We start from the raw sequence: 21,855 nt of genomic DNA, 5'->3' as shown, positions 1-21,855 counted from the left end.
GATGCCGCAGCACCACAAAAGGTGACGCAACTGCGTCGTGAGGCCATCATAAATAAGGCCCTTTGTTTGGTAGCCTGTTTTAAAAGTGTTTCTTGCCTATAAGTTGCACATTAGGGTTTGATATCATTACAAGGAAAAGGGGGGATGCAGGGGGAGCAGGGCGCAAGCCCGTCTCCCCTATTGCGTCCATCCCCCGCTCCCCCTGTGGGACTCTGATAATCCCTCATCGTGTGCTTGGTAGAGTCCTCCAGGTACGTGTACCTGCTGCTGTGATGACGTGAACCTGGCCACTGCGACGCGTGGCCGCAGTGACGTGTACCTGTTGGCGGTGATGACGTGTTCACTGGCAGCGTTTGGGGATGCGGCACTGTAGTCACCCCCATTAAACTCCATACACCACTCGTTGCCCCTCCTGTAGGATATATGATAGTGTCAGCAAGTCAGAGGGAAATCCCTGGAGTGCACTAATTGATTTCACATACCAGTACAATTGCACTTAGGGAGAGTGAATCGAACGAGGCAGAGACGTGGCGCCTACGAATCCGAGAACATATCCAGTTCCCGGGAGGAACCCTGATATCCTATGCCCGTTCGAAGAAGGTTTTATAATACTATAAGATATACAAGCCTACACAGCAAAAAAGACTGAACAGACGGAAAAAGACACCCCAATACGAGGCGTTTTGTTAAAAAGAGGAAGGGCATAGTAGCAAGAGACTGCAGAAATCCAATGATACACTACACAGGCCCCAGCTTGGATCCTCTACCATATTCAGTGGGGAGAAAGTAAAAACCAAGACTCTCTTGATACAAGAAACCCCTACCAAGAAGTCCTGAAGAAGGTGCCACAGAATCAAATGTACTGCACCGAAACGCGTCAACGCATTTCTCAGATATAAAGAATCCAATCAGGGCCTAGTAAACACTGGATGTACATGTATTACTGTCACAGCTGTCTACATAAGTCAATGTAATCATAGGCCCTTGGATCTATAGATCAATAGTGGCAAAAACATCTAGGAGCCACAGTCACATTAGGGGTTAGTCACTTTGTAGTGTGTTTTGCATTGTCGATTATTTATGAATTGCAGAAATGTCATGTATGTATTTCTTTGTTCTGAAATTTTAATTGCTGTACTGTCTAATTTTGCATATGAGATATTGATTTCAAGTATTTTTACTTTTCAAAGAACATTTCTTTGAAATTTTAACTGTCTTGCATTTTAGTTGTTCAGATGTATGGTTTTTATTAAAAATAGATTGTAAACAACTTTATTTCTCTGTGGAGATTATTATTATGTTTTCCCTATAGCACAGTAAGCTATAGGTGTCTGCCATTTAAATGTATAAGTGCAATTGTACTGGTATGTGAAGTCAATTAGCGCACTCCAGGGATTTCCCTCTGACTTGCTGTCGTTGTGCCCTGTTCCCTGGTGTAAGTGGGGTACCCTCTCTTTTGAAATCTATATGATAGTGTCGCCATACTCCGCCCCCCAACTCCCCTCACGCCCCCCACTGGCCCCTCTTTTGCCATTTCACCCACGTAGCACGAGGCGTCTCGTGGAGGTAAAATCAATAAGCATTGGAAATGCAATAGGGCTCGCATTAGCAAAGTTTGAGCTATTGGTCTTATAAATGATTTTTTTTTATTTATGTGTTATATTTTAAAATAGCTCAATTAATAGCTTTGTCATTTACAATGCCAATAGTTATAACTTTTGCAAATGTGACACCTATAGCATTTGTAATGCAACATGTTTTGTATTTACGTGACTTATATGTATTGATATTACAAATAACAATGGCTTTTAATTTTTTTAAATAATTAATACTTGAATAATTTATTTAATTTGTAATGGCAATAGCTTAAACTTTTGTAAATAACTGTGATATGTAATAAAGCGTGAAAGCTTGAAAACAGCTTGAAACATTGAAAGAACATATTTGAACCAGTGATGCTGTGGTTGTGCTGAGTGATGCTGTGGTTGCGCTGAGTGATGCTGTGGTGGTGCTGAGTGATGCTGTCGTTACGCTGAGTGATGCTGTGGTTGCGCTGAGTGGTGTGTGCATCGGTGGAGCTTAGTGGGTGCATTGGTGGAGCTGTTTGGTGTGTGCATTGGTGGAGCTTAGTTGGAGCATCGGTGGAGCTGTGTGGTGGGTGCATCGATGGAGCTGTGTGGGTTGAGCTGTGTGGTGGGGGCATCGGTGGAGCTGGGTGGTGGGTGCATTGGTAGAGCTGTGCCGGTGGAGCTGTGTGGTGGTTGCATCGGTGGAGCTGTATGGTGGGTGCCTCGGTGGAGCTGTGTGGTGGGTGTATCAGTGATCGGTGGAGCTGTATGGTGGGTGCATCAGTGGAGCTGTGTCGGTTGAGCTGTGTGGTGGGGGCATCGGTGGAGCTGGGTGGTGGGTGCATCGGTGGAGCTGTGTTGGTGGAGCTGTGTGGTGGTTGCATCAGTGGAGCTGTGTGGTGGGTGCATCGGTGGAGCTGTGTAGTGGGTGCATCGGTGGAGCTGTGTGGTGGGTGCATCAGTGGAGCTGTGTGGTGGGTGCATCGGTGGAGCTGTGTGGTGGGTGCCTTGGTGGAGCTGTGTGGTGGGTACATCGGCGGAGCTGTGTGGTGGGTGCATCAGCGGATCTGTGTGGTGGGTGCATTGGCGGAGCTGTGTGGTGGGTGCAACTGTGGAGCTGTGTGGTGGGTGCAACTGTGGAGCTGTGTGGTGGGTGCATCGGTGGAGCTGTGGGGTGGCTGCATCGGTGGAGCTGTATGGTGGGTGCCTCAGTGGAGCTGTGTGGTGGGTGCCTCGGTGGATCTGTGTGGTGGGTGCATCGGTGGAGCTGTGTGGTGGGTGCATCAGTGGAGCTGTGTTGGTGGAGCTGGGTGGTGGGTGCATCGGTGGAGCTGTGTTGGTGGAGCTGTGTGGTGGTTGCATCAGTGGAGCTGTGTGGTGGGTGCATCGGTTGAGCTGTGTGGTGGGTGCATCGGTGGAGCTGTGTGGTGGATGCATCGGTGGAGCTGTGTGGTGGGTGCATCGGTGGAGCTGTGTGGTGGGTGCATCGGTTGAGCTGTGTGGTGGGCGCATCGGTGGAGCTGGGTGGTGGGTGCATCGATGGAGCTATGTTGGTGGAGCTGTGTGGTGGTTGCATCAGTGGAGCTGTGTGGTGGGTGCATCGGTGGAGCTGTGTGGTGGGTGCATCGGTGGAGCTGTGTGGTGGGTGCATCGGTGGACCTGTGTCGGTGGAGCTGGGTGGTGGGTGCATCGGTGGAGCTGTGTTGGTGGAGCTGTGTGGTGGTTGCATCAGTGGAGCTGTGTGGTGGGTGCATTGGAGGAGCTGTGTGGTGGGTGCATCGGCGGAGAGGTGTGGTTGGTGCTTCGGTGAAGCTGTGTGGTGGTTGCATCAGTTGAGCTGTGTGGTGGGTGCATCGGTGGAGCTGTGTGGTGGAGGCATCAGTGGAGCTGGGTGGTGGGTGCATGGGTGGAGCTGGAAGCTGTAAGAGGGGACTACAGGCAGTAAGCGCAGGCCATGGGACAAAGTGGCATGTGCGGGAATCAAGTAATCTAAGTATTCAACGGCGCCAGCAGTGGCCTTCCTAGAAAAACTTTCGTCTGTTACAATTATTAATAGTTTTTTATCTTATTTAGGAACAGAATTGGAGGACATGTTTGTGCTAGAAAGCCTCAATGGCTTGAGGATAGAGCTGAGCGGAAAAAACGAACTACAAGACGGAAATGTAAAACTAAAAGATATTGCACAGGCAGGGCCAATGAAACAAATATATTCCGTATTGTGGAGAGATGGATCAGGTGGGGATATAGCTCAGTGATAGAGAATGTGGTAGTGGTAGTGGCACACACAGTGTGCACACACAGTGGTAGTGGCACACACACCACCAGCCATCAGTGCACAATTTCTACAGGCACACACACCACCAGCCATCAGTGCACGCATCAATTGTTAACGCATCCACAATTAACTATTGTAGCAATCGCAGTATGGTGTACTTTACTTTTAAACATATTAATCTAAAGCGCAGCATGCCACCTTTGCTAAAAAAAGAAATGCACATTTTTGTGGCCTTCAATTTATAGACTTTTATTGAAATTTGTGTTGCAATATTTAGCAATGCCAATAGCTCAAACTTAATTAATGCGAGAACTATTGCATTGCAAATTCTTGTTCAGTTAGCAAATCCTCTTTTCCTTCCCTTTGCCAGTGCCCCCTCCCATCTCACGGGGGGGGGGGGGGTGGCTCGGATACCCTTGGGCCCCTGGTTCTTTTCTACTTCTGATGGTGTGTGACCCTGCAGTGCCCCCTGCTGCCGAGAAGGGTGAAGTTACAGATGCGATGTCCTTCTAAGATGCTCCTTCTTCTGCCCCTCACCCCCGCCCCCAGGAGTCTCCCCCCGCGCCTGCTGTGGGGCTCTGACACCCCTCATCATGCGCTCGGCCGAGCCCCCCTGTACCTGCGGTGGGGCCTTGGTTCACTGGTGGGGGTGGGCGGGTCCTGGAGGGGGCTCCAGCACCGACCTCCCGCGCCCTCATCACCAGCCTCTGACCCCCATGGCTAGGACTCATCGCCCCTCCCCTGGAGGATTGGAAGGGGGGGTGACATACTACCCTCACCACAATTATTTATTTATTTATGCGTTTTATATAGCGCGGACTTTACCCGAAGGCATCCGAGCGCTTCACAATAGGAACAGTAATAATACATGAGGAGAAAATTACAAGTGAACAAATTACAAAAGCAAACGTTAAGTTACATGAGGCAAAAGTGAACAATTGTGAGCAAACAAAATACATGAGGTAGCAAACGGTGCATTATAGGAGGAAAAAGTGACACGTGTGCAGGTTACAAGAGAAAACAAAGCACAATTAGAGGTATAATACTGCAATATATGATAGACACTCAAGCACAAGAACAAACGTTTCGCAGGCAATGGTGGCACTTGTGCAAGTATCAAAAGCAAACAAAATGTGAGAGGTAGCAAACAGTGTGTTTCAAGAGAAAAGAGGCGTGTGCATGTTACAAAGGAGTATCAAACACAGGTACAAGGATAATACTGCAATAAAAAGCAAATACTCCAACCGCAAGAACACACTGGGAAGGCACTTCTATAGTCATAATCCTTCCCTTTCGCCATTATAGCGGCGACTAGGCGCTCCCAGGCGTTAAAAATAAAACAAAGTACATGTCACAGAAGGCAGTGTGCTCGCACACAAAACTGGAACATTAAGTCCGTGGCGCGCCTTGAAGCAAAACCTCTAAGGCGCATCAGGAAAAGGAAACAGGCATGTTATAGTTTACAGTTCTCAAAGACTAAGCTTGGGATATAGCTTAGTGGGAGAGCATTTGACTGCAGATCAAGAGGCCCCCGGTTCAAATCCGGGTGTCCCCTTCAGACTTTTTTTCAATCCTTTTTACAATATTTTGTGCAAAGCCTAAAAAGAAGTTCTTTGCTGCGAAAAAGACCAACATTAAAATAACACACGCATTTTGGATCATGTTTCTAGAAACGACCAAACGATTTAAACATTTAACTTTATACTGACAAGTTGACTAAAGCTAAGGCACTTTGTCTGAGAGATACACAAGATGAAAGAGAGAGAATCGCAGAAGGTGAAAGAGAGAGAGAGTGAGACACAAAGGGAGCGAAAGCGAGATCCCCAAGTGTTTGGAAGCATGTGATCACTCCCAGAAGGATGAAGAGCTAAGTTGGCATTCTGTGAGTTGAAGCTGTGATGCCCAGTATAGTGAGCTCTCTCATACTATTCTTAAGTCCTAACACAAGCTTTTAAAAGTGGAAGCACCCTTTTACATCACCAAAGACAGAAGTTTATGTTTAATGTAAGACTTCCCTATTTCAATGTTTGCAAAGTTTGTGAAATGTGTAGGTTTGCTGATTAATAGACTACGAGAAATCTAATCTAATAAACAGAAATTTAGAAAGAGGCTCGCACTGGTTCTGAAAGTAAGGGGTGAGGCTCCCGGTCTACAGCAAGAGATTGTGAAATGTCCACCTTTCCCCTTTAAGACTGAGTTACATTCCCTGGATCTAGAACAGGTTGAAAGCATGGTGAAGAATGCTCTGTGTATTCGGATCAGTGACAGCCACGTGACAGTGGGAGGTGGGTACCACTATCCATGGGCAGAGTAAGGGCTTCCGCAGAGCACCACTAAGGTTTGGGAATATTTCCTTTGCGCCCCTTCAGAACCTTTGAATTTTTGTTGAACATTTATGTGACAAGTGTGCTGTAAAAGTCACAATTTGGTGATTTTTTTTTCTCAGTGTGAACCCTCCTCCCCAAGAACCTATTAGGTAGGTTCCCCAGCTAACATTGCTTCCAAGCTGGCCCGGTAGTAAACCTGAAAACAGAGATCACTGCAATGGTGGCTCAATGGTGCACAATTCTTCTAATAAAAAATCTTTTTGAAATAAATAAAAAGAAATATTTTGGGCAATTGCACACATTTGTTCATATGTTGATTAATTAACAAATGTAGTTTTAAAAATTGAGCACTGCCTAATAGCAGCTCCTGTTATATATAGCACTTAGGAAAGATAGAAGGGAAAACCCTTGAAGAGAGGGGGAGGAGCAAGAGGGCCCCCACTTGATTTCGCCCAGGGCGCTAGCAGGCTCCGCCCCCACTTGTATACACAGGCTCCATCACAATCTTGTAAACGTTGGGGCATATTATCAAGACAATTATCGCCGCTTTAGCGTCCGTTTTCAGTTGAAAAGCGGTGATAATTGTATCGCACTATCAGCAAGGACACGCTAGCGTGTGATTCCTTGCCTCGGCGCCCATCTTCATAACGCCCAACCCTGCAACGCTAATTATATGCAAAGTGGGCGTACCGTACTAAAATAAACTGGAAAATGTCTCTAACACAACTATCTTTTATTATCAATCATGCCGCAAACCCGCGTAGCAATATGAAAAGTAGCGCTACCCGTGCTTATCGCTGGTTTATTAATGACTTACAATCTGACGTAGCCATTATATCCTATGGGAGGTGGATTTTATGGATGAGTCCACCCTCCCCTATCTACACAGAATTTTTTATTGCTATGCTTTTATCGCTGGACTTCCAGCCATAATCGCACAGTTTTCCGCTATCGCTGGGTTTTTTATTGCCTTGGAGTCAGACGTTGATGATAACGCGCTAACTCGGCAATATAAACCAGCGATAGACGGCGATATTCAAATTTGCGCTAAGTGCAAAATACGATATTTACCGCTACCCGTTGATAATATGCCCCGTTGTCTTCCATCACCTTGCTGTCTGTACCTGCTTCTCCCATCGAGCGGTTCTCTTCCCATCAGTGGACTTTAAGAATCTTACCAGCCAGATCCTGGGGTGCATCGTGAAAGTCACTAGTGGGCGTGGTTCCCAGTGACGGTGACGGACTGGCCGTAGCGGGCACCGGGCAATCACCTGGAGCGCCGCACGGGTGGGGGCCGGTTTTGGGCCGCTATGCTGCAAAAACGGCCCTGTAACAAAATCGGCTGAAAACCGGGTGGCAAAACGCTGGGCGGATCGACTCTCCCCCCCCCCCCCTGTCTGAGCACTTTGCCAGGGCTGGTTTTGGTTCTCAGTCCGGCCCTGGTGGTTCCCTGCAGATAAAGACGTGTAAACAGCAATGTTGCACCAACACTATGAAGACCTTGTCCTTTCATTTAGGATAGGTGTTGAACTGTTCATACCCAGCCATGCCCTGCACTTTCTTCTGCCTGCACCTGTCATGCTCTTAAATGTGCACATTAACGAATAGTAGTTGGGGGGGGGCGGCTGCCAGTGTGCGCAGCACAGAGCAGGGTGTTTCTTGTGAGTGTCTCACACTGTGCAGTGAGATGGAGCAGTCTCTGGACTCAGTGGTTCAACATCCTGTAGATCCTGTTTTCTTTCTCTGACTAATCTGGACTCGCGCAATTCTCTCCTATTGACTCTCCGCCCAATGAACAACAATGATGCGTATTCTTGCCAGAGGTGTGTGATCTTCGTCCATTGTATAAGCTACTGCATCTCCATGAGTAGCGCGTGGCTCCATAGCTCAGGGGTTAGAGCACTGGTCTTGTAAACCAGGGGTCGCAAGTTCTAATCTCGCTGGGGCCTCTCCAACCTTTTTGTAATAAAAAAAAATACCAATATCTTGTTTAATAGGGGATGTGTTGATAGAAATATTCCTTTCAGACTTTGCCACTTACGCTCAGTAGTGCTGCAGCAATTGCTAACTTCGGACCTGGACTAAAGTTCCTCAAATAAAAAGAAAAGGTACATTTGTTATGTCCTTGGACGACCTTATGATGTGGTATTTCAATAAAAAGTGAATAGCTAGTTCGCCAGGAAGGACCTACTGATCTCCCTGGCACTACATTCAAACCACGAGGAACAGCTGTCACCTGCAGGGCACCTTCGGCTCACGAGGTCACTGTGGCCCTCTAGGGCCTTCACATAAGTTACATTTCTTTATGTTGCCTGGACACAGTGACAATTTCAGGTCGAGCCTGGGCAGCGCATGCGCTGCTCTGCCAGGCATGCTGTATTGAGGCAGGGGCTTGATGCTCCGCCCATATTTTTCATTGGCTTGTGTCATTGCCCACTCACTGTAAACTGTGGCTGTTCATTTGGAAAAGGCAGTGGTCAACAGCGGACTCCAGTGGCCCCACCTCTTAGCTGTGTTCCCGTTATAAGTCTTAATCAAAATATTCACAATGGGTGTGCACTGACTGCTCCTGCACCTGCCGTTGTGAGGTGCACACTGCCAAGCAGATGATCAGGAATCAGGGGAAAAATGGAGTGGAGCACTACCCTGGTCCTCTGTTTCAAGTAACAACAAATAGTCAAGTTCCTTTGGTGAAAACATATAAATCCTTTATTCAAATATTCCAAACTGGTGCAAAGAGTCTCAGCCAATGCTTTTCGTTCATCAGGGTGAACTTCATCAGGGCGTGTATCATTCCAAAGGTCAAGAATTCACTCAAATCCGTATGTTGGTAGTCTTCTTGCGGAAAAGGAACTATGTCGTTGTGGTGATTTTTGACTCTCCATTGTTCCACTCTAGGAAAGGAAAGGGTAGATCTAAGATTAACATTTTTGACGTGGACACAAATGTGGAAAGAGATACAATAGGTAGGGTGTCAACTGACTGTATGGAGAGTGGAGCATCCACACAAGAGGGTATTTTTGCCCTCCAACCTACCAGATACTCACTTAGGGCGAGAGCAGCACACATTGGTTCTAACAAATTGATTACTCACTCAATTATCCTGCAGTGTGCAACCCCCCCTGTTGCAGAAGTTAATACTGTGACCAGGAAAGGCAGACAGTTTAAACAAGAGGGGTGCCAAGGATCACCGATAACCCCAGGCCTTTCTAAAGCACATAAGACCAAGACAACAATAAGAGAGAAGAAAATTGTAGAGACTAAAATAAGAATAACACCATCTCTGAAATCCTATCACCAAGTTATGTCCCATACTTCCTCTAAAAACTCTCAATCTCAGTTAAACCATATTTTAAAGGCATATTTTTGCCTTTTCCTACTGCATAATTTCCTCAATCCTGCCACATAATTTGGCCCTCATTTGCCACATAATTCCTGTGGCACTGAATATATAATAAAAATTGAAATAACTTGCTGCCCAAGCCATTCTTATAGTTCTGGGGGCCCGGAACAGTCCGAACTCTCACACTTGTAGGAGAGAGATGTTTGGTAGTGGTGTTGTTACTGTCATTGGCAGCATGGCAGGGGCGATGTATAATCTCTAAACTTCTGCATAACCTGCAGATTTTTTTTTTAAATGGTTTCGAGATCAGACATTTAAAAAGTTACTACAAAGTCAGCAACACGTATTGCCGTGCAGAGAAAAGCCGTTTGCAAATGTTCAATGGTCCTATTTCTATTGCTTATTGCTATATTTGAGTGTTACACTGGTACTAATGAGGTGCACCCAATGCTCAAAAGAGGGTTAACAAGTATTAACAGTAGAAAATAATGAAGTAGCGCTATTTGAAAATGTGCTGCATTACACTGCATATTTTTGCCTTTTCCTACCGCATAATTTTCTAAATCCTGCCACATAATTTGGCCCTCATTTGCCACATAATTCCTGTGGCACTGAATATATAATAAAAATTGATATTACTTGCTGCCCACGCCATTCTTATAGTTCTGGGGGCCAGGAACAGTCCGAACTCCCACACTTGTAGGAGAGATATGTTTGGTAGTGGTGTTGTTACTGTCATTGGCAGCATGGCAGGGGCGATGTGTAGTACTCGCTGCAGTGGCCTCCTGAATAGAGGCCTTGCCCTTATGTTTTTACAAATTAAGTACTGGTTGGCACTAGGCAGGCTGAAGTGCACCAGCGCATAGAGAGTCAGAGCAGAACTGCACCTTTTCTGTGCAGATATGGCTCAGTCCTGCTCTCTTCCAATAAAGAAACAAGGCAACTTTGCTTGCTGTGCTTCGTTGTGTAACTTCTTTCTGAATAAAAATATGCAAATTATTGACCAGTTTACCAAAAAAAGCATCAAATCTGCACCCGTAGGAGTACTCTTTGAACGGATGCAAATTTACAGCTTTTTTAAATTCACAAACATGGGCAGTAGTAGACTTGGAAAGCTACGCCAGTCTCAGGTTCGAAGCACGCTACTGGCAGCCAAACACCGAAAAGGTGATGGGAGGAGTGCTTGCAAATAGTCTAACTACTGGTAATCCCTCCGTTTAGCATTCCAGGCCATTGTTTTTTGCTCACTGGGCCACTTAGGATTTAGCCGACGGAGTAAAAACAGATAAGGTGGTGGAGGTGGTAACTGCCTTTACTACGCCTACCAAATTTAGAGATGTTCACAGCCCAGGGGATATCTCTATCCTTTGGCAGGAACCACCATCATGGCAGTTCCTGTCAATGTAGAAGACGTTTAATGGCTGTTGTAGGGAGCTGGCTCTGTATACGGTATAACACTAAGTGGTTATATAGGGCAAAGAGTCCAGAAATTCCACCAGAAGTGTACGAGGCTCAATATAACCCCAAAGTGCTCTATTAGTGGTAGAGTGGTCGAGCAGCCTTATGCCTAACACAGAGGAGTGTAAGACATGTGTTATACACACAGTGATTAATAAATGACACATGACTGGCAAAGGAGATCAACACAAATTTTATACACAATAAGCTTCTTTCAAGATTTCTTTTAAGACCAAGAAATATGTAAAAAGGTAAGTATGTTTTTCATAAGAAGTACTTTTCACGTTAAAAAGTAGACACTTGGTGCAATTTTCAGGTTGTGCAATGTTACCCGATGGGGGGAAACAAGAATACAGTTTTTCAGATAAGGTTTTGACTCACAGATCCAGTCTTCGGGGTTTCAGGACAACACCAGGCAAGGTTCAGATTGACACCACCAGCCTTCTGCACCCATCCGCCCCCGTCATGCTGGGGAAAGTTAGGTGGTGGGTCAAAATGTCAATCCCCTTTAAAGGGTTACCCCATAACTGCAATTCTCGGTCTACCAACGAAACCTCGAAACACCAAAAGGACAAGCGCTTGGTGAGCTGCCTTATAGGACAACCATCTGCAATGCAATAGGTCTCGCATTTACGCAAGTTCGAGCAATTGGCATTGTAAATGGCAATGCCTTTTATTTATGTTTTGGTTTTTAAAACATAAATAAAAGACATTGCCATTTACAATGCCAATAGTTAAACCCTCTCTAATGCGATTCCTATTGCATTCCAAATGCTTGAAGGTATCGTTGAGTTGCCTCCTTCTATCTCCGATGGCCCCTGAAGAGCTTCCCATTTCCTACGAGTTAAGTAAACAAGCAGTGGTAACAACTTCGCACAAGAGACCCTACTGCCCTCCGTAGTAAGAGAAGCTCATTAAAGAAAATAGTGCTTACAGACTAAAGAAGACGTACAGTGTAACAACCGAAGTAAAAGGGCCAGTCCTTATAGGTGATTACAAATAAAGAAAAGGCGGTAACTATCACGCCTATTAACCAATCAAAAGCCAGAATTTAAGAAGGACAATGACACAACCCAATGACAAATATGGACTGAGAGTGGGTGGGGCTTCAAGTACCATCTCCAATACGGTATGGCTCGCAGAGCAACCCATGCGCTGCCCAAGCCCGACCTAAAAGACATAACATAACATATCAAGCATATTGTGTCTTTAACAACCCCTCACAAACAAAAAGCTCAGATTTGGAAGGGTGCATGCACCGTGCAAACGGCAGCACTGAGTAACTTTTGCACACAAAATCTTTATTGGATTGTGTTATAATCTAATGTGATTGATGCATCTTCCTGCTCAGCCTGCACACTCCAACTGACACTCCCAACCTCACCAGGCACCCATCATTCCATGACATCATCAATGATCCAACATTCCAGACATCTCCAGGCACACCAACACTCATTCTGGCTGAGCAGAAGGAAGAGAAACATAGGCAAGGGGAAATGCACCAGTAGATTATAACAGATTGCAAGTCAACGCATATACAGTGCTAAAATGCCAGAATTCCAGTCCCACAATAATCTAATTGAAGGGGGCATAACTAGAGAGAAATAATGCAAACATATATACAGCTTCAATCAAAGCCAGATCTTCGAATACACTGTGACCTGCCTTTGCATGAAATACTAATGGCAGTGTGGTGGCACTTTATAGGCTCAAGACTCTTTTTACACATGGTCCTGCACATTCATTTTTACACGAGCACAGCACAATAGAACAGATGTTCATGTAGTGTTAAGCTGAGTACATGTTAGTTATTCTGGTATAGCCTGTGCTAGAAGGGATATCTGTCCCCGGTCACCCTATTAAGTTCATGTAATGGGCATGTCTATGCTAAACACCAGCCTGGTAATGAGGGTCAGAAAATCCTTTCCGATTGTTTTCAACTGGTGTGGGCTTTTTTGAGTAGTGTCTCCTGAGTGGTTCCTCAATGGCTGCTCTCATGTTATAGTTGTGTTGACCTCCAGTAGGTTTTGCGGTTCTCCAGCGAGACTCATAGAACCAATGAGAGGGACCCAGAACTTAAAGAACAAACTTGTGTTCACTAGGAGGTAATATAAGGCTCGATTCACGAAAGTAATCTGAGATAAAATCCTAACTTTACAACTTTCCGTATTCACAAAAGGCACTTAGGAGTAGTAAAGTTAGGATTCCTAACTTTACTACTCCAGTTATGTACTGACAACCATGACTCTGTGACCATAGGAAGGCACGAGGTCAAAAGGTTAAAAGTACACTATATATAAGTAGCATAAAGTATAACCCATGGGGAAGTTGTGGAAATATTCCTCCCATCTTTGCTGCAAAAAAAAAATGTTTATTGACCGTGGTCAGTTTGTTAAAAAATACCAATGAGTGGGACGGTACTGGCCGTAGTGGGCACTGGGCATTTGCCGGGTGGGCCACCAGGGTGGGGACAGTTTTTGGACCTATGGGGGCCATTTTTGTTACCGGGGGCCGGTTTTGCTGCATATCTGCAATATCGCCCCCCTGTAACAAAAGGAGCAACAGTGTTTTACACGTGACTCCTCCACTCCCCCCCCGTGGCTGGCCTGGCTCAATGGCCAGGGCGGGTTTGTGTTCCCAATCCGTCCCTGCTAATGAGTTTGCTAAAAGTCGGTGTGTAAATTGCAACCACTTTAACCTCGATTGTGAAACTTGAGGATGTGTTCAGAGATAGTAGAGTTGCTGTTTGGGGTAGCAATGGAACGTAGCCATTCTTTGTCTGGTGTGGATGATGACTTCCACGAGAAGAGAAAAAAGTCTGACTTCTTGGGATTGAAGTTGTGGTTCATTGTTTTATAGAATTTCAATCTGTCCAGAACTGAGGCCATTAGCGAGATGTCAGCCAGTGAAGAGACTTTCAAATAGAACTGTCATTGGCAAATTGATTATACGATATGTCCAAGCCCTTTAAAAGAACTGTTAGACCTGTCAGACTTAGGGTGGTCTTTCCCTAAACTTTTTGACTTCACCTCTGCTATTTTTGCTGATCTCATTTTTGCAGGTGTTAGGACTCTGCACACCTTTCCACTTCTAACCAGTGTTAAAGTGCTTGAACCATGCCTCACAAAAGCAATGGGCTTATGCCCCGCCCCTCCGCAGACCTCGCCGCTTTAAGCCCCACCTCCCTGAGGGTAGGGGACCCCTTAAGGCTTGGGGACCCCACTACTTGAGACAGGTTGCAGGGGTCAATGGTATGTCCCTGCTTTAGAAAGCAAAAGAGTACTGATTACACTACACTTTCAACCACTCTTGGCTTTCCACCTGAGAGCATTTTGGGCCTCGTTTATGAAAAGTGTTGCTTCGTTGGTTGAAAACAGCGATGCAACATTTTTCATTTCACCCTCCTTGCGACACCCTGGATGCGCCATGTTTACAGCACGGCGCTCCATGTCGCAAGGATTAACCCGATACGGCAGGAATCCTGACGTATCTGGAGGCGCAGTGCATTTCTGGAGTGTGTCGCAAAACAGACACAGCTCCAGCAATGTGTCATTACACTTGGGTGAGTCCCATGTAAACGAGCCTGCGTCAGTCCTTATGCCTGCTGTGAAGCAGGCATAAGGATTTGCCACAGTGAACCGGTAGAAGTGGCGCAGAGAAATCTCATAGATTTCACTTAGCCAATTCTGTGAGCATTTTTTTACAGGGGAATGCCCAACCGGCATACATTATACCTGATGCTGGCATAATGTGGCACAGGGGTTTACAAAGTGACTCATCTGCCTAGTTGCATCACTTTGTAAATAGGGCTCAGTGTGGTGCATTTGTTAGGATGCCGCAGCACCACAAAAGGTGACGCAACTGCTTTGTAAGGCTTTCATAAATAAGGCCCTTTGTTTGGTAGCCTGTTTTAAAAGTGTTTCTTGCCTAGAAGTTACACATTAGGGTTTGATCTCATTACAAGAAAAAGGGGGGACGCAGGGGGAGCAGGGCGCAAGCCTGTCTCCCCCTTTGCGTCCATCCCTCGCTCCCCCTCTGGGACTCTGATAATCCCTCATCGTGTGCTTGGTAGAGCCCTCCGGGTACGTGTACCTGCTGCGGTGATGACGTGAACCTGGCTGCGGTGACGTGAACCTGGCCGCTGTGACGCGTGGCCGCAGTGACGTGTACCTGGTGGCGGTGACGTGTTCCTGCGGCGGTGATGACGTGTTCACTGGCAGCGTTTGGGGATGGGGTGCTGTAGTCACCCCCATCAAACTCCATACACCACTCGTTGCCCCTCCTGTAGGATATATGATAGTGTCGCCATACTCCGCCCCCCAACTCCCCTCACTCCCCCCACTGGCCCCTCTTTTGCCATTTCACCCACGTAGCAGGAGGCGTCTCGCGGAGGTAAAATCAACAAGCATTGGAAATGCAATAGGGCTCGCATTAGCAAAGTTTGAGCTATTGGTCTTATAAATGTTTTTTTATTTATTGATGCGTTATATTTTAAAATAGCTAAATTAATAGCTTTGTCATTTACAATGTCAATAGTTATAACTTTTGCAAATGTGACACCTATAGCATTTGTAATGCAACATGTTTTGTATTTACGTGACTTAGATGTATTGATATTACAAATAACAATGGCTTTTAATTTTTTAAAATAATTAATACTTAAATAATTTATTTAATTTGTAATGGCAATAGCTTACACTTTTGTAAATAGCTGTGATTTGTAATAAAGCGTGAAAGCTTGAAAACAGCTTGAAACATTGAAAGAACATATTTGAACCAGTGATGCTGTTGTTGCGCTGAGCGATGCTGTGGTTGCGCTGAGTGATGCTGTGGTGGTGCTGAGTGATGCTGTGGTTACGCTGAGTGATGCTGTGGTTGCGCTGAGTGGTGTGTGCATCGGTGCAGCTTTGTGGGTGCATTGGTGGAGCTGTTTGGTGTGTGCATTGGTGGAGCTTAGTTGGAGCATCGGTGGAACTGTGTGGTGGGTGCATCGGTGGAGGTGTGTGGTGGGTGCATCGGTGGAGCTGTGTGGTGGGTGCATTGGTGGAGCTGTGTGGTGGGTGCCTCGGTGGAGCTTTATGGTGGGTGCATCGGTGGAGCTGTGCGGTGGGTGCATCGATGGAGCTGTGTGGTGGGTGCATCGGTGGAGCTGTGTGGTGGGGCATCGGTGGAGCTGGGGGGTGGGGGCATCGGTGGAGCTGGTTGGTGGGTGCATCGGTGGAGCTGTGTGGTGGGTGCATCGGTTGAGCTGTGTGGTGGGTGCATCGGTGGAACTGTATGGTGGGCGCCTCGGTGGAGCTGTGCGGTGGGTGCATCGGTGGAGCTGTGTCAGTTGAGCTGTGTGGTGGGGGCATCGGTGGAGATGGGTGGTGGGTGCATTGGTGGAGCTGTGTCGGTGGAGCTGTGTGGTGGTTGCATCGGTGGAGCTGTGTGGTGGGTGCATCGGTGGAGCTGTGTGGTGGGTGCATCGGTGGAGCTTTATGGTGGGTGCCTCAGTGGAGCTGTGTGGTGGGTGCATCAGTGGAGCTGTGTGGTGGGTGCATCAGTGGAGCTGTGTCACTTGAGCTGTGTGGTGGGGGCATCGGTGGAGCTGGGTGGAGGGTGCATTGGTGGAGCTGTGTTGGTGGAGCTGTGTGGTGTTTGCATCAGTGGAGCTGTGTGGTGGGTGCATCGGTGGAGCTGTGTAGTGGGTGCATCGGTGGAGCTGTGTGGTGGGTGCCTTGGTGGAGCTCCGTGGTGGGTGCATCGGCGGAGCTGTGTGGTGGGTGCATCGGCGGAGCTGTGTGGTGTGTGCATCGGCGGAGATGTGTGGTGGGTGCATCAGCGGAGCTGTGTGGTGGGTGCATCAGTGGAGCTGTGTGGTAGGTGCATCAGTGGAGCTGTGTCACTTGAGCTGTGTGGTGGGGGCATCGGTGGAGCTGGGTGGAGGGTGCATTGGTGGAGCTGTGTTGGTGGAGCTGTGTGGTGTTTGCATCAGTGGAGCTGTGTGGTGGGTGCATTGGTGGAGCTGTGTAGTGGGTGCATCGGTGGAGCTGTGTGGTGGGTGCATCGGTGGAGCTGTGTCAGTTGAGCTGTGTGGTGGGGGCATCGGTGGAGATGGGTGGTGGGTGCATTGGTGGAGCTGTGTCGGTGGAGCTGTGTGGTGGTTGCATCGGTGGAGCTGTGTGGTGGGTGCATCGGTGGAGCTGTGTGGTGGGTGCATCGGTGGAGCTATATGGTGGGTGCCTCAGTGGAGCTGTGTGGTGTTTGCATCAGTGGAGCTGTGTGGTGGGTGCATCGGTCGAGCTGTGTAGTGGGTGCATCGGTGGAGCTGTGTGGTGGGTGCATCGGTGGAGCTGTGTCAGTTGAGCTGTGTGGTGGGGGCATCGGTGGAGATGGGTGGTGGGTGCATTGGTGGAGCTGTGTCGGTGGAGCTTTGTGGTGGTTGCATCGGTGGAGCTGTGTGGTGGGTGCATCGGTGGAGCTGTGTGGTGGGTGCATCGGTGGAGCTATATGGTGGGTGCCTCAGTGGAGCTGTGTGGTGGGTGCATCAGTGGAGCTGTGTGGTGGGTGCATCAGTGGAGCTGTGTCACTTGAGCTGTGTGGTGGGGGCATCGGTGGAGCTGGGTGGAGGGTGCATTGGTGGAGCTGTGTTGGTGGAGCTGTGTGGTGGGTGCATCGGTGGAGCTGTGTGGTGGGTGCATCGGTGGAGCTGTGTGGTGGGTGCCTTGGTGGAGCTGTGTGGTGTGTGCATTGGCGGAGATGTGTGGTGGGTGCATCAGCGGAGCAGCGTGGTTGGTGCATCGGTGGAGCTGTGTGGTGGGTGCATCGGCGGAGCTGTGTGGTGGGTGCTTTGGTGGAGCTGTGTGGTGGGTGCAACTGTTGAGCTGTGTGGTGGGTGCCTCGGTGGAGCTGTGTGGTGGGTGCCTCAGTGGAGCTGTGTGGTGGGTGCATCGGTGGAGCTGTGTCGGTGGAGCTGGGTGGTGGGTGCATCGGTGGAGCTGTGTTGGTGGAGCTGTGTGGTGGTTGCATCAGTGGAGCTGTGTGGTGGGTGCATCGGTGGAGCTGTGTGGTGGGTGCATCGGTGGAGCTGTGTGGTGGGTGCATCGGTGGAGCTGTGTGGTGGTTGCATCGGTGGAGCTGTGTTGTGGGTGCATCGGTGGAGCTGTGTGGTGGGTGCATCGGTGGAGCTGTATGGTGGGTGCCTCGTGGAGCTGTGTGGTGGGCGCATTTCAAGATGTCATTTAAAACTCAGTGGGTCATTTCGTTCCAGGAAGAAATGCTGCAGTGCAAAGCTGCACGTTTTGTTCAAGACAGGAGTTCACGTGTTAATGGAGCTGGTCGGGGCAGCGCTTCCCGGATTAGCAGCTACGTGTGAATTTGAAGGCTTGGTCTGCCAAATGCTGGAAGGCCAATTAACGTGCTATACACACAACACAAAGGTGGCAGACTGTGGATCAGTAAAATACAAACTATAAGCAGACAATTGCGATAATACAATGAGCTGAGCAGTCTATGGCCAGTGAAGAAGCAGCTTCTGATGAGAGCCAAAATGAAGACGTGGAATGTCAGGCAAGAGTAAATATACGGTGAATCAAAATAACACGAGAAAGAGACATGACCAAGTGCTGTGGATGTGGCAGTATTACCCCATAAGGAATAATAAAAGATGTTGACAAAGTGCTGTGGATGTGGCAGTATTACCCCATAATGAATAATAAAAGATGTTCAGCAACTGTAAAGCTCGACAAAGGGTTTGAAAGAAACGAGTCCTGAGTATACCTATACAAAATAAACAAGCATCAGAGAGCATAAAAGGAGACCGGAAAGTACGGCCGGCCGGCCGTGAATAATTAGGGGATGAGCGCACGCTGAGAAGCTGCCTTTGATGTGGTAATGCGAGGCAGGCAGGCAGGCGGCTGGTGGCATTGTTAACGTGCTTTTTAGGGCTTGCGCTTGCGCAATGACCTAAAAAGCACATGCACTGCAAGGAATCGCCAGTGGAATCGCCAGTGGGGGTTAAACTCTGGATAAGCCACAATAGAGCTTCACCAGCTATGCGCAGAAGCGCATCAGCAGGCAAGCCCTAAAAATATCCTATTTAAGAAGGCTTTCTGTCCGCATTCAGAAGGTGAAACGTCATCATACTCGGTGCGCGCCTTGAAGCAGGGCCACATAGGTCAGTGGAGAAATAAAGAACAAGACCGGTGAATATAGGTCAGGCACACAAAAGAGGTGAAGGACAGGAACAGAATTGGCGGACATGTTTGTAGCTCAGTGCTAGAAACCCTCAATGGCTTCAGGATAGAGCTGAGCAGAAAAAACGAACTACAAGACGGAAATGTAAAACTAAAAGATATTGCACAGGCAGGGCCAATGAAAACAAATATATTCCGTATTGTGGAGAGATGGATCAGGTGGGGATATAGCTCAGTGGTAGAGCATGTGGTAGTGGTAGTGGCACACACAATGTGCACACACAGTGGTAGTGGCACACACACCACCAGCCATCAGTGCACAATTTCTACAGGCACACACACCACCAGCCATCAGTGCACGCATCAATTGTTAACGCATCCACAATTAACTATTGTAGCAATCGCAGTATGGTGTACTTTACTTTTAAACATATTAATCTAAAGCGCAGCATGCCACCATTGCTAAAAAAATAAATGCACATTTTTGTGGCCTTCAATTTATAGACTTTTATTGAAATTTGTGTTGCAATATTTAGCAATGCCAATAGCTCAAACTTAATTAATGCGAGAACTATTGCATTGCAAATTCTTGTTCAGTTAGCAAATCCTCTTTTCCTTCCCTTTGCCAGTGCACCCTCCCATCTCACGGGGGGGCGGGGGGTGGCTCGGATACCCTTGGGCCCCTGGTTCTTTTCTACTTCTGATGGTGTGTGACCCTGCAGTGGCCCCTGCTGCCTAGAAGGGTGAAGTTACAGATGCGATGTCCTTCTAGGATGCCCCTTCTTCTGCCCCTCACCCCGCCCCCAGGAGTCTCCTCCCCCCCGCTCCTGCTGTGGGGCTCTGACACCCCGCATCATGCTCTCGGCCGAGCCCCCCTGTAGCTGCGGTGGGGCCTTGGTTGACTGGTGGGGGTGGGCGGGTCCTGGAGGGGGCTTCAGCACCGACCTCCTGCGCCCTCATCACCAGCCTCAGACCCCCATGGCTAGGACTCATCGCCCCTCCCCTGGAGGATTGGAAGGGGGTGACATACCACCCTCACCACAATTATTTATTTATTTATGAGTTTTTATATAGCGCGTACTTTACCCAAAGGTGTCAGAGCGCTTCACAATAGGAACGTAAAAATACATGAGGAGAAAATTACAAGTGAACAAATTACAAAAGCAAACGTTAAGTTACATGAGGCAAAAGTGAACAATTGTGAGCAAACAAAATACATGAGGTAGCAAACGGTGCATTATAGGAGGAAAAAGTGATGTGTGCAGGTTACAAGAGAAAACAAAGCACAATTAGATGTATAATACTGCAATATATGATAGACACTCAAGCACAAGAACAAACGTTACGTAGGCAATGGTGGCACTTGTGCAAGTATCAAAAGCAAACAAAATGTGAGAGGTAGCAAACAGTGTGTTTCAAGAGAAAAGTGGCGTGTGCATGTTACAAAGGAGTACCAAACACAATTACAAGGATAATACTGCAATTAATAGCAAACACTCCAACCACAAGAACACACTGGGAAGGCACTTCCATAGTCATAATCACTCCCTTTCGCCATTATAGCGGCGACTAGGCGCTCCCACGCGTTAAAAATAAAACAAAGTACATGTCACAGAAGGCAGTGTGCTCGCACACAAAACTGGAACATTAAGTCCGTGGCGTGCCTTGAAACAAAGCTACTAAGGCTCATCAGGAAAAGGAAACAGCAATGTAATATTTTACATTCCTTGAAGATGCAGCTGGGGATATAGCTCAGTGGTAGAGCATTTGACTGCAGATCAAGAGGTCCCTGGTTCAAATCCGGGTGTCCCCTTCAGATTTTTTTTCAATCCGTTTTACAATATTTTGTGCAAAGCCTAAAAAGAAGTTCGTTGCTGCGAAAAAGACCAACATTAAAATATCATGTTTCCTAGAAACGACCAAACGATTCAAATATTTAACTTTATACTGACAAGTTGACTAAAGCTAAGGCACTAAGGGCCCGATGTAGGTAAAACGCATTTTCCGATTTTAAAATACGAATCGTACCGAATCGGTATTTTGAAATCGGAAAATGATATGTAGATAAAAAAAATCAGAAAAATACCGATTCAGTAGTAATCGGTATTGTGATTCGATACGTACCGAATCGGCATTTACCGAATCGGAATTTACCGATTCGGCTACTACCGATTCGGCAAATACCGATTAGGTAATCGCAATACACCCCCATGGCCAAAAGGCCCATAGGAACACATTGTAAAGACCGAATCGGTATTTACCGAATCGGAAAAGTCCGAATCGGTAAAATCCAATTAGGTAAAAACCGATTCGGTAAATGCCGATTCGGCAAGCAAGTAAAACTGAAACCAAAGACATCAGCCAATGAGGTTGAACCACCCTCCCCCACCCTAGCAGGGAGTGGCTTACCAGGCAGGTGCAACTCATTAGAACTTTCTGGAGAGGCAGCCTGAGCTGAGCATTCACAGTGAGCAGCAGTGGTAGCAATATCTCTCTGTGAAACATGGCAAGCAACTCTGAGAGCCAGAAGGCAGAGCGCAAGAGAAAGGCCAAATTCAGCACCATGGAGCTGCAAGTGTTGGTGGAGGAGGTGGTGAGGGTACACAGGCAGCTGTTTGGGAGGCTGTCCCTCACTGTCCCTGAGAGCACTAAGAGGAGGCTGTGGACTGAAATTGGGGAAAAAGTAAAAGCTGTTGGTGTCATCCCC

General features: G+C 47.5%; 3 non-coding genes across 3 annotated transcripts; all 3 read left to right on the top strand.

Annotated features, from left to right (window-relative positions):
* Window positions 1-5,326: 5,326 nt before the first annotated feature.
* TRNAC-GCA (transfer RNA cysteine (anticodon GCA)) lies at window positions 5,327-5,398 on the top strand. The gene has a single exon. It is a non-coding gene; the product is annotated as a tRNA-Cys (tRNA).
* A 2,648-nt stretch (window positions 5,399-8,046) lies between these two features.
* Window positions 8,047-8,119, top strand: TRNAT-UGU (transfer RNA threonine (anticodon UGU)). Its single transcript has one exon. It is a non-coding gene; the product is annotated as a tRNA-Thr (tRNA).
* A 12,770-nt stretch (window positions 8,120-20,889) lies between these two features.
* Window positions 20,890-20,961, top strand: TRNAC-GCA (transfer RNA cysteine (anticodon GCA)). Its single transcript has one exon. It is a non-coding gene; the product is annotated as a tRNA-Cys (tRNA).
* Window positions 20,962-21,855: the final 894 nt, after the last annotated feature.

The sequence above is a fragment of the Lissotriton vulgaris genome, chromosome 1_1, assembly GCF_964263255.1.
Source record: "Lissotriton vulgaris chromosome 1_1, aLisVul1.2, whole genome shotgun sequence".
In the NCBI taxonomy this organism is placed as follows: domain Eukaryota; kingdom Metazoa; phylum Chordata; class Amphibia; order Caudata; family Salamandridae; genus Lissotriton; species Lissotriton vulgaris.
Note: the sequence above shows the minus strand (reverse complement) of the source record. Positions and strands in the feature narration are given on the sequence as shown.